At 31.2% G+C, this 14,131-nt stretch overlaps 1 protein-coding gene across 1 annotated transcript in view; it reads left to right on the forward strand.

The window, feature by feature from the left end:
- LOC129738469 (uncharacterized) overlaps positions 1 to 14,131 on the forward strand; it is a 132,988-nt gene that overhangs the window by 16,742 nt on the left and 102,115 nt on the right. The window lies entirely within an intron of this gene.

The following is a 14,131-nucleotide window of genomic DNA, read 5'->3' on the forward strand; positions in this document are numbered from 1 at the left end:
GAGAAATGGTCCTGAATAATGGCTTCTTCGTTCTCATCAACGTCATCCAGCGTCTGCGTATTCCTGGATTTTCCAGCCACTTCCAGAAGTAGGCACTGGGGATTGGAAATCCTTCTCTGCTTCATCTGCTGCTGTCATCTCCTCGGAGTTCTGGATCCCACAAACAGTTGGCTATCTCGAAAGTTTCTTCAATTTACTTCTTCTCTCCTGCAAACGATGTACCATCGCTCTGACAAAATTCGACCAAATGCAGCCGGGCCGCATACCAAATAAATACTTCGTGACGGATCTCTTATTAAAAACTCACAAAGAAACGCATAATGCTGTACATTCGCATCTGTTAGCTGCAGTTCTTCGTTGTTACTGGTCGATAGACGATTCCAGTCAAACCCGAAATACAGTCCACAAACACATCGTCAAACTTTACCGGCCCTCCACTCTTGTTGTCCTTCAGACACAAGAAGAGACTACATTCCTTTTTTATGAAGCGTGCCTAAATTCCCGGCCGTTTACTTCCCGCTCCAACGATCCTACGGACATCGAGGCTCTAACTCCAGGCCATTTCCTCATCGATGGTCCGATACAAGCTCTTCCCGAACCTAACCTAACCAAACTACCCTCCAATCACCTGTCCCGCTGGCAAGACCAACAGCGTGTCTTCCATGCGCTTTGGAATCGCTGGTACGTTGAACACCTGCCCACTCTACAGCGTCTCCAAAACTGGTCCGGTGAACACCTCAATCTAGCCGTTGGTGCCTTGGTTCTGGTCGAAGACAACAACTTGCCTCCATCGAAATGGTCTATCGCTCGAGTCCTGAAGACGATTGTTGGCGATGATGCGTGTGGTGGAGTGTCAGACGTGCTGTGTGATGGAAAACAAAATCCGCCTATGCTCGATCCGCAAAATGTGTCCGCTCCCACAATGCGAAGCCTCCACAGCCACGGAATCCGAGCGTCAGCCTTCCGCTCTGAACTGCACTCACCACCCATCTCACACAATCGATCTTCAGTCGACGCCTACACTTTCGGCCGCTGCTCAACGTGTGCTTCTTCCCACGACACGATTGGTTCTGATGTCGACGACGAGTGGCGAACCAAATTTCCTCAGCCCAGGAATCTCAACATTTACATCCGTTCCATCCATCCGAGAAACTATTGAAATGGACATTTCAAGGGGGGCGGCATGTTCCGACGCAGTCACATAAAGCAGCGAAAAAATAATAAAAATAAAAAAATTCGAATGTAAAGTGAAATAGCTTTAAGAGAAAAAATGAGATGTAAATATTACACACAAAACATCAAATCTACTTCACACAACATACAACATTAAACACTTAAAATGAATTACCAACACTGCACACTCACAACACATAGATTAAGAAGTGAGAAATGACTTGAAAGTGATAAGTGAACTAAAACTCATAGCGTTAAGTGACATGTAATGTTTATTTACTTCAATAAAAATCACTTTTCAAACCATACTCGCGTGCATCGGACGTTGTTTAGCCACCCGAAATTTCGCTGCGCTCTCGGCCTATTGTTTGCTCCGCCATCGCTGGTCAATTCGATGACCTATTGTTGCTGCTAATTTCGGATTCTTCGACGCCGTTTGGGACCCAATTCGTGGGACATTAACAACGGAATCCTTCGTCCGTACAGACAAAAATGACAAAAATGACAAAAATGACAAAAATGACAAAAATGACAAAAATGACAAAACTGACAAAAATGACAAAAATGACAAAAATGACAAAAAATGACAAGAATGCCAAAAATGACAAAAATGACAAAAAAGGCAAAAATGACAAAACGACTAAAATGACAAAAACGACAAAAATGACAAAAATGACAAAAATGACAAAAATGACAAAAATGACAAAAATGACAAAAATGACAAAAATGACAAAAATGACAAAAATGACAAAAATGACAAAAATGACAAAAATGACAAAAATGACAAAAATGACAAAAATGACAAAAATGACAAAAATGACAAAAATGACAAAAATGACAAAAATGACAAAAATGACAAAAATGACAAAAATGACAAAAATGACAAAAATGACAAAAATGACAAAAATGACAAAAATGACAAAAATGACAAAAATGACAAAAATGACAAAAATGACAAAAATGACAAAAATGACAAAAATGACAAAAATGACAAAAATGACAAAAATGACAAAAATGACAAAAATGACAAAAATGACAAAAATGACAAAAATGACAAAAATGACAAAAATGACAAAAATGACAAAAATGACAAAAATGACAAAAATGACAAAAATGACAAAAATGACAAAAATGACAAAAATGACAAAAATGACAAAAATGACAAAAATGACAAAAATGACAAAAATGACAAAAATGACAAAAATGACAAAAATGACAAAAATGACAAAAATGACAAAAATGACAAAAATGACAAAAATGACAAAAATGACAAAAATGACAAAAATGACAAAAATGACAAAAATGACAAAAATGACAAAAATGACAAAAATGACAAAAATGACAAAAATGACAAAAATGACAAAAATGACAAAAATGACAAAAATGACAAAAATGACAAAAATGACAAAAATGACAAAAATGACAAAAATGACAAAAATGACAAAAATGACAAAAATGACAAAAATGACAAAAATGACAAAAATGACAAAAATGACAAAAATGACAAAAATGACAAAAATGACAAAAATGACAAAAATGACAAAAATGACAAAAATGACAAAAATGACAAAAATGACAAAAATGACAAAAATGACAAAAATGACAAAAATGACAAAAATGACAAAAATGACAAAAATGACAAAAATGACAAAAATGACAAAAATGACAAAAATGACAAAAATGACAAAAATGACAAAAATGACAAAAATGACAAAAATGACAAAAATGACAAAAATGACAAAAATGACAAAAATGACAAAAATGACAAAAATGACAAAAATGACAAAAATGACAAAAATGACAAAAATGACAAAAATGACAAAAATGACAAAAATGACAAAAATGACAAAAATGACAAAAATGACAAAAATGACAAAAATGACAAAAATGACAAAAATGACAAAAATGACAAAAATGACAAAAATGACAAAAATGACAAAAATGACAAAAATGACAAAAATGACAAAAATGACAAAAATGACAAAAATGACAAAAATGACAAAAATGACAAAAATGACAAAAATGACAAAAATGACAAAAATGACAAAAATGACAAAAATGACAAAAATGACAAAAATGACAAAAATGACAAAAATGACAAAAATGACAAAAATGACAAAAATGACAAAAATGACAAAAATGACAAAAATGACAAAAATGACAAAAATGACAAAAATGACAAAAATGACAAAAATGACAAAAATGACAAAAATGACAAAAATGACAAAAATGACAAAAATGACAAAAATGACAAAAATGACAAAAATGACAAAAATGACAAAAATGACAAAAATGACAAAAATGACAAAAATGACAAAAATGACAAAAATGACAAAAATGACAAAAATGACAAAAATGACAAAAATGACAAAAATGACAAAAATGACAAAAATGACAAAAATGACAAAAATGACAAAAATGACAAAAATGACAAAAATGACAAAAATGACAAAAATGACAAAAATGACAAAAATGACAAAAATGACAAAAATGACAAAAATGACAAAAATGACAAAAATGACAAAAATGACAAAAATGACAAAAATGACAAAAATGACAAAAATGACAAAAATGACAAAAATGACAAAAATGACAAAAATGACAAAAATGACAAAAATGACAAAAATGACAAAAATGACAAAAATGACAAAAATGACAAAAATGACAAAATGACAAAAATGACAAAAATGACAAAAATGACAAAAATGACAAAAATGACAAAAATGACAAAAATGACAAAAATGACAAAAATGACAAAAATGACAAAAATGACAAAAATGACAAAAATGACAAAAATGACAAAAATGACAAAAATGACAAAAATGACAAAAATGACAAAAATGACAAAAATGACAAAAATGACAAAAATGACAAAAATGACAAAAATGACAAAAATGACAAAAATGACAAAAATGACAAAAATGACAAAAATGACAAAAATGACAAAAATGACAAAAATGACAAAAATGACAAAAATGACAAAAATGACAAAAATGACAAAAATGACAAAAATGACAAAAATGACAAAAATGACAAAAATGACAAAAATGACAAAAATGACAAAAATGACAAAAATGACAAAAATGACAAAAATGACAAAAATGACAAAAATGACAAAAATGACAAAAATGACAAAAATGACAAAAACGACAAAAATGACAAAAATGACAAAAATGACAAAAATGACAAAAATGACAAAAATGACAAAAATGACAAAAATGACAAAAATGACAAAAATGACAAAAATGACAAAAATGACAAAAATGACAAAAATGACAAAAATGACAAAAATGACAAAAATGACAAAAATGACAAAAATGACAAAAATGACAAAAATGACAAAAATGACAAAAATGACAAAAATGACAAAAATGACAAAAATGACAAAAATGACAAAAATGACAAAAATGACAAAAATGACAAAAATGACAAAAATGACAAAAATGACAAAAATGACAAAAATGACAAAAATGACAAAAATGACAAAAATGACAAAAATGACAAAAATGACAAAAATGACAAAAATGGCAAAAATGGCAAAAATGACAAAAATGACAAAAATGACAAAAATGACAAAAATGACAAAAATGACAAAAATGACAAAAATGACAAAAATGACAAAAATGACAAAAATGACAAAAATGACAAAAATGACAAAAATGACAAAAATGACAAAAATGACAAAAATGACAAAAATGACAAAAATGACAAAAATGACAAAAATGACAAAAATGACAAAAATGACAAAAATGACAAAAATGACAAAAATGACAAAAATGACAAAAATGACAAAAATGACAAAAATGACAAAAATGACAAAAATGACAAAAATGACAAAATGACAAAAATGACAAAAATGACAAAAATGACAAAAATGACAAAAATGACAAAAATGACAAAAATGACAAAAATGACAAAAATGACAAAAATGACAAAAATGTCAAAAATGACAAAAATGACAAAAATGACAAAAATGACAAAAATGACAAAAATGACAAAAATGACAAAAATGACAAAAATGACAAAAATGACAAAAATGACAAAAATGACAAAAATGACAAAAATGACAAAAATGACAAAAATGACAAAAATGACAAAAATGACAAAAATGACAAAAATGACAAAAATGACAAAAATGACAAAAATGACAAAAATGACAAAAATGACAAAAATGACAAAAATGACAAAAATGACAAAAATGACAAAAATGACAAAAATGACAAAAATGACAAAAATGACAAAAATGACAAAAATGACAAAAATGACAAAAATGACAAAAATGACAAAAATGACAAAAATGACAAAAATGACAAAAATGACAAAAATGACAAAAATGACAAAAATGACAAAAATGACAAAAATGACAAAAATGACATAAATGACAAAAATGATAAATATGACAAAAATGACAAAAATGACAAAAATGACAAAAATGACAAAAATGACACAAATGAATAGAAAAAAATAACAAAAATGTCAAAAATTACAAAATGACCCGAATGATAAAAAAGTCAGAATGAATAAATGTCTAAAATGACCGAAATGACAATTAATCACATCGTACAAATGACTCAAAATGAACCAGATTAATAACAGAACTAAATTTTCAAATTATCATTTCACTCATAATGAAAAATACTGAACTGAATACTAGTTGATAAAATAAAATTACAGGTTTAAAAGTACACAGTTTGTCAACACTGAAAGTTTTCCGACAACGGCGGCTAATCCCAACCGAGACAGACCTCAAAGCCAATATTGTTTACCATTGTTAAAAATTCCAACCGAATTACAATCAATCACCGCGCCGGAAGAAGACACAACAAAACAGAGCGAACAAAAACGCAAAATTGCTTCGATCATCATCACCGTCAAATAAAATCTTCAACGACATTTTTCCAAACCCTCTTTTTTTTGTCGAGAAAGCAGTACGACCCAGGTGAAGAACAAAACCAATCAAAATCTCGTTATCCCACTTGAAATCCGCCCGTATCCGAATTGATGTCACCACGCCACCGAACCAGACTTCGAACTTTTAAAATGGGAACGGAATCCGCTTCTGCGACGAGGAAAAATTTCGGGTTTTGGGTGAGGAAAATTGAGTTTCCCAACGCAGTATCACAGTGGGTTGCGGTAAATATAAATTGACAATTTCGACTCAATCATATTCAAGAATTACTCAGGTATATTACAGCAGAATATTCCATGAATTACTGGCAACCCTGCCTGGATGCACTGTGTCACTGTGTCGAGTGTGCAACAAAGAGGCGTCTTGCCTTCGACTGGGCTCTTTTTTAGCTGGCGGATGAATTGCGCAAATGCAATTGCAGCCTAAGCGGCTTTCGACGATGCTCTTTTGTTTTCGCGTATCCTTGTTTACATTATTGTACCGCGTGCGCGTTGGACGTTTACACTTCAAAATCTAAACAATCATTCTTTGGTTTACTGTTTATTCTAATGGTAGGAAACGCTCAAAACAAAATAGCTACACGAACTTAATTCTAACACTGATTCATACAACTCAAAAAAACCTGAATTGATTAAAAACAATCAAAAATATATACAAATCATAAGAAGGTCGAAATTTGACAATTTAAGAACTTAAAAAATCTATTTTGATTATTTCGACAATTTTGACAATTTTGACAATTTTAACAATTTTGACAATTTGGCAATTTTGACAATTTTGACAATTTTGACAATTTTAACAATTTTGACAATTTGGCAATTTTGACAATTTTGACAATTTTGACAATTTTGACAATTTTGACAATTTTGACAATTTTGACAATTTTGACAATTTTGATAATTTTGACAATTTTGACAATTTTGACAATTTTGACAATTTTGACAATTTTGACAATTTTGACAATTTTGACAATTTTGACAATTTTGACAATTTTGACAATTTTGACAATTTTGACAATTTTGACAATTTTGACAATTTTGACAATTTTAACAATTTTGACAATTTTAACAATTTTGACAATTTGGCAATTTTGACAATTTTGACAATTTTGACAATTTTGACAATTTTGACAATTTTGACAATTTTGACAATTTTGACAATTTTGACAATTTTGACAATTTTGACAATTTTGACAATTTTGACAACATTGACAATTTTGACAATTTTGACAATTTTGACAATTTTGACAATTTTGACAATTTTGACAATTTTGACAATTTTGACAATTTTGACAATTTTGAAAATGTTTATAATTGTGACGATTTCGATAATTTTGACCATTTTGACAATTTTGTCAATTTTGACAATTTTGACATTTTCGGTAATTTTGACAACCTGGGGTAACTTTGGCAATTTTCATTCCGACCTTATGCATTTTTTAATATTTTCCGTTAGCTTAGTTTTTTGATAAATTTGAAAAACATGTTTCTAGCCCACTTGTCGAGAAAAATGCACTCAAAGAATAAAACGGCTCCAAGACCCAAACGAAGTTTCACCAAAACTTATTAACATCGGTTCAAATTAGATTTTTGACCCCCACCTTGCCTGCCTGGACTTGGTTGTTGTCCACTGGTGGGATTGCGTTTTATCTCCGTTTTTTTTTCTTTGCGGACTGTCAACGCCGAAAGTTATGGGAAAAATATTTTGTCCAGCGAGCCGTGAAATTTGATAGCCATATCGGACGGACTCCCGAGACTGAGGAGCATGAAAAAAAAACACATCTTCGAAGAGTTTTGCAGTTAAAAGATGTGAAAAGAAGGAGACAGATGTAACTAGTTTACTAACAGAGGTTAAATGTGGTAGAAACTTTTATGTTCAGCAAATACACAGCGTGAGCTGAAGATAAGGTAGAAGCAGTGAATTGGAACTGCTTTTTACAGAATTTTTGTAGCTGTGATTATAAAAAAAAGTTTTAAAAACTCTTAACAGTGGAAGTTGTAGCTTGTGATGTAAACTCATGATCTTAACCATACCAACCAGGTACAAACCCGTTGACTTAAGCCGAAAGACACTTGAAAACCTCAAAATTAATTGAATTTTGGCCTTTCAAAGTTTTGGAATCTGACCATTAAATCATTCCCTTTTGTCCAATTTCCCACCGCTATGGCCAATAACAAAGCCCCGTAACTACCATTAGGTTGCATTGGTGACCTATTGAAAATTCAATTATCTCTTTGAAATTTCCATTGCCACTGCTGTTGTTCGAAAGCCAACAAACTGTTCCGTCTCGGACCTAATCCTCGAGGGGGAGAAAACTGTTTTCGCAATGCAGAATTAAATTGCCACCTTATTGTAGCACTACATTCAAGCTAGCCCACCCTCCATTTGGTTTCTTTCTCTTGTGGAAAATGCCAACAGTTGCAAAAAAAAAACAGGAGAGGATGCTTTTCCCCATTATTTGTTGAAAGGAATTCACAAGTCCCTCCACTCAACTATGGGTGGCTGACTTGTTTGTTCCCTTGAGAGTCGGAAGCACCTTCTCTATGCGAAATTTTCAATATTTGCCGAAGCTTTTGACTGGTCGATTGCTTTTCAACTTCCTCCGATCTCCGTTTTCCCTCTTTCAACAAATAGCCCAATGATGGCCTCCCTCTATCTTCTTCGTACTTTTGAGTGTCTAGTTTGTGAATATTCTCAGCAGCAACATTCTCACCTGTCACACAGCAGTCCGCAATAATTTGTTAGCAAAATGCAATTCAGTGCGGTCGGTTCAAGTTCAGCTTTCGGAATTGAATTGGCAGAAATCGTGACATCATGTCGTATTTTCGTCCATCTGTTTTTCGGAAGTTCCTGTTCCTGTTTGGTCCTACGGGAGAGCCAGTACGGATCTGTCACTTTGTTGTTTGTTGTGTATGCACTTGCCTCACATGCGGGAGTTTGCTAGGCAACATTCTTCGGCTAGATGAGCTCTCCTGTGTTCTTTAAAATGGAGTTCAGCCGGTACAACGAGAATGATATTTAATATGTTACTACTTCCGAGGAGAGACTGAATTCTTTTAGATGACTTCGGGAGAGTTTTCATCTACAGTTGAAATTTCAGTTTCATCTACTTACCATGATAAAAGAAGAACTCAACTCCACTTTTTTGTTGCAGAAAGTTGACATTATACATTTTACTGACACACGTGTTATGTTTTGAAACTAAGAAAAAAAATTGGAAGGTGTTGGCCGTCATGGCATACTTAGGTGATCTGTCATTTTTTGGCGGTTGTTTTGTAATTTTTTTGTCATAACTTTTTCAAACTTTTTATTGGTTTTGTCAAATTTCATAAAATGTTGTCAAATTTTTGTCTTAGTTTTTTCTGAGTTTGGCCATTATTGTGAATTTTTTGTAATACTTTTTTTTAAATTTTAAACATAGTTTTGTCAGATATTTTTTTCATTTAATTGTCAACTTTTTGTAATATTTATCTTTATCATCTGTCATATTTTTATTTAATCTTTCATATTTTGGTCATGAATTTGTCAGATTTTTCTTAGTTTATTGTCAAATTCATCAAATTTTTGTCTTATTTTCCACGTGTTTTATTGTCGAATTTTGTCATATTTCTATCACTTTTGTCACTACTGGCAAAAGGAAAGCGTACTATATACACAAGCAACACACAATTTCAAATCATCGAAAGCAGAATCAAGAAGTACGAAGCGTAGGAAGCGCGAGAAATTTGGCCACATTGCGAAGGAATGCAAAAACGCAACGCCATCGATTGGTATGTAGAAGTTTGGGTTTCACAATACTGAGAACGGCCAAAAAAGAATCTTATCACACAAGGTGATTGCATTGAAAATTTCTAGTAAAATAAGAACTAGCTTAGGGTGGTATATAGAAGTGAAAAAGAGATTTTCATCTGTCAAATCAGTTTCTCGCAAAAATCGAGCAATTCAAGACGGACGAGCAAACGACTCTTAAAAAAAAAAAATCATAGAAGCCAAATTTCTCTTCTCCCTTACATTTTAGCAAAAACATATGTTCTAGAGATTTGTAGCAAATAAATTTTGCCACATACTTCTTTTGCATTGTTTTGAGAAATTAAATAAAAAAAGTTAGCTCAGGTTGATTAACTTCTCACATTCACCTTAAAATTTTGAGACTCGAAATGCATGGTTTAGAATTCGTATGCGTTAGCTGTACCAAAATCAAATTATGATTACAATAACTTCGAATTCCACAATCGCCAATGGTTGCTACTTCGTGATTGACCAAGGCCATCTATTTTGTTCAGAGGTCAAATGAATGGTGCTTGGGATTAGCAGCTCATTCACACAGCACACAACTGATGCTTTCTATTTGAACGTCAATAACGGTGCCGGCTACGTCCTAGTAGTCAATGGATAGATTGGAAAAAAGGAAAATAATCTTGTTTGAGACTGAGATAAAAGGAATTGATTGAAAGACAGTTGTGACTAGTGTTATGGTGAACGATAAAATTTATTTTCCTAACTCCTATTAGGTCCTTTTGGAAGTTTTTAATTTATAAAATAAAAAAAAAATGTAACGTGACGACGCTGGAATTTTGGAAAACTTGTTTTTCGTTCCGTCGTCACGGTAAGTTTTCTTAGCGCTGCAGAACAAAATTATTTCAACAGTAAATGGACACGAGGCACCTACAAAAATGTTTTGTTCTATGAAATTTTGTGTCTAAATACTATATACACAATCCGCATAGGTGGGTGTTAAAAACTTTGCGTATTTTAATTATGTAAAATTTCGATGAGGATCGCAAAAAATTACATTTAGTTACACTACTGATGTTCTGTACCAGCGTGCATTGGCGTGGAACTTTGCATCTAGGAAACGGCTGATAGAAATCTGAAAATGACAGGCAGAACTTTGACAAGAATACGAAAAGTTTGGTGAAAAATTGAGAAAATTATGCCGAAAATATGACAAGAGCATTCATACGTGATGTTGTTACAAAGAAAACGCCTCCATTTTTCTATATAAGATGTGAAGAGATAATTTTGTATGGGGACCCCTTTTTCATAAAAAGTGAGATTCTTGAAACTATTATACAAACCTTCTCTGACCCGAAAAACCCTTGGATACCAAATTTCACTTCATTACGACCGACCATTCATACGTGATGTTGTTACAAAGAAAACGCCTCCATTTTTATATATGTATTTGATTTCAAACAAATTCCCAATATGACACATGTATTGAAAATATGATAAAATCCTGCCCAAAATTTTACAATAAAATAACAAAAATTCTGACAAACATATGGTAAAACTTATTTGAAAAAAAAAAAAATAATAATAATATGTCAGTTGTCATTGAAATGTGGTAAAATTGTAGAAACTATGAATAATAGAAAAAAGTATGACAAAATGCTGGCAAAAATAAGTTAAAAATAATGACAAATATGACAAAATGATGACAATTATGACAATAAAAAGGAAAAAAATCTCCAAAAAAGTTACATAAATATGAAAAAAGGCCAAAAAATGACAAAAATATGTCATAGTATACGACAAAATTTGGTGGAAAAATGAGAGAATTTTGCCAAAAATATGACAATAGTAATAAAATTATGACAAAAATATGAAAAAATCATGGCCTAAATTTTACAATAAATTAACTATGTCATTGTCATTGAAATGTGATATAATTGTGAAAAAAAATTCATTTAAAAGGGACAAAAATACGACAAATGTACTAGAATATTACAAAATTCTGACAAAATAATGACTAAAATCAGATAAAAATATGAATAATGGGATAAAAATATGACAAAATGCTGCCCAAAATAAGTCAAAAACAATGACAAATATGACAAAATGATGACAATTACTATGGTAAAATGGAGAGAAAAACCCTGAAAAAAACACAATGAAAAAAGGTTACATATTCATATATAAATGGCCAAATAATGACTATAATATATCATAGTATACGACAAAATTTGGTTAAAAAAATGAGAAAGTTATATTAATAATATGACAATAGTAATAAAATTATGACAAAAATATGAAAAAAATCATGACCTTAATTTTACAATAATTACAATTGTTACAAAAATTTCACATTCAAAAGTGACAAAAATATGACAAGTGTGCTAGATTATTACAAAATTATGACAAATAATGGCAAAAATTAGAAAAAAAAACTATTAATAATGGGATAAAAATTTGACAGAATGCTGGCAAAAATGACAAATATGACAAAATAATGACAATACGACAGAATAATGAAAAAATTTAAAAAAAGGAAAAAAATCTAAAAAAAAACAATGAAAAAAATTTACTTAAATAATGGCCAAATAATCACAATAACATGTCCCAGTATCCTTAATGTCATTTTATGGCCAAATTTTTTTATCTGTCTTTTTTGGCAGTTGTTTTGTTTTTTTTTTTTGTCAGAACTTTGTCAAAATTTTTTGTTGGTTTGATCAAATTGTCATAGATTTTTTTTTAGCTTTGGCATTATTGTGAAATTGTTGTCATACTGATGAGATTTGTTAGATACTTTTTCCATTTTAACGTCAAATTATCTGTTATATTTTTGTTTATTTTTTTTAAATTTTGGTCATAGATTTGTCCAATTTTTCTAGTTTTTTTTTGTCAAATTTACCAAATTTTTGTAATTTTCTGCATATTTTTGTCAGAATTTGTCATATTCCTGTCATTTTTTTTAAACACAATTGTCACATTTTTCTCATATTTTTGTTAGACTTTTTTTTTTTGTCACAATTTTGTTTTATTTACTATATTGTGTCATAATTTTGTTTTATTTTTGTCATAGTTTTGTTAGATTTTTTCATTCATGCGCTTTCAAGTTATTTAAAATATTTTAAAGTTGAGTGAAGTCAGTTTATACCTGTTTTTCTTCTATTCTGTCCTATAAAAAATGTAATTATTTGCAGTGTGCGTAAAGTTCAAATGCTAGGGCTGTTCAAATGAGGTCGGTCAGTTACGCCGTAATTCCTTATCCTGGTTCTGAGCATCGTCTGATTGTGAGCCTCATCTAGAGCCTGATTTTTATCCAAATTCTGATTCTTTTCCTGGCCCTGAATCTGTATTGAGTTCTGATATTGACTCCGCTTCTAAATCTTATTCAGATCCTTATCCTTAAAGCTTGATTTTAAGAGTCTTCCTTCTTCTTCTTCTTCTTCTTCTTCTTCTTCTTCTTCTTCTTCTTCTTCTTCTTCTTCTTCTTCTTCTTCTTCTTCTTCTTCTTCTTCTTCTTCTTCTTCTTCTTCTTCTTCTTCTTCTTCTTCTTCTTCTTCTTCTTTTTCTTCTTCTTCTTCTTCTTCTTCTTCTTCTTCTTCTTCTTCTTCTTCTTTTTCTGAAAATAAAATGACTTGCGTCCTTCATTTTTCTTTTCAGCGGAATCTCTGTTACATAAAACATGTATTTCTGAGATAACAAAGGCCAGGCCAACCATGTGATAAATACCGCAAAAGATTCTGTAACTAGGGGAGGAATAAAACGTGGAGTTCCCTACCAAATGCTTTATAAAGATTATTCATATTCCTAAACATAATTTGAATATTGCTATAAAATAGTGGAAAAAGTTGGATCTCACCAGATAAGTCTTCGATTTTATCGACTAGAAACCTCTCCCTGTAGTTCAGACCGTCTGTCGTTTAGATTCCTTCCAAGGTTTGGCACAAATTTTATATCACTAGCAGTTAACTTTCTGAAGTCACTATTCATCTGGCCACATCCTTCCTGTTTCATTATTTGAATTTCATCTCGACTATCACATTCCACAGATTTTTCAACAACAACAATTTTTCCACGAGGCGAAAATTTGTGACCTCCATCCAAAGTCATCAAAAACACTTCCCTTAAACATTTTTTTACCCGTTAAAAAGCTACTAATAAATAAAAACTCCTGCCTATTTCAAGCATCACACTTTCATCGGGAGCCAGCTAGTCACTTTTCGATTTACTATTTCTTCGATTTCTTACACTTGCCGAAATATGTATTGGCGAAAAAAATAGACTGCCTCCTAGCAGTATCGCAAATATTCTATCGCAAGC

Source organism: Uranotaenia lowii, chromosome 1 (assembly GCF_029784155.1).
Source record: "Uranotaenia lowii strain MFRU-FL chromosome 1, ASM2978415v1, whole genome shotgun sequence".
NCBI classification, from domain to species: domain Eukaryota; kingdom Metazoa; phylum Arthropoda; class Insecta; order Diptera; family Culicidae; genus Uranotaenia; species Uranotaenia lowii.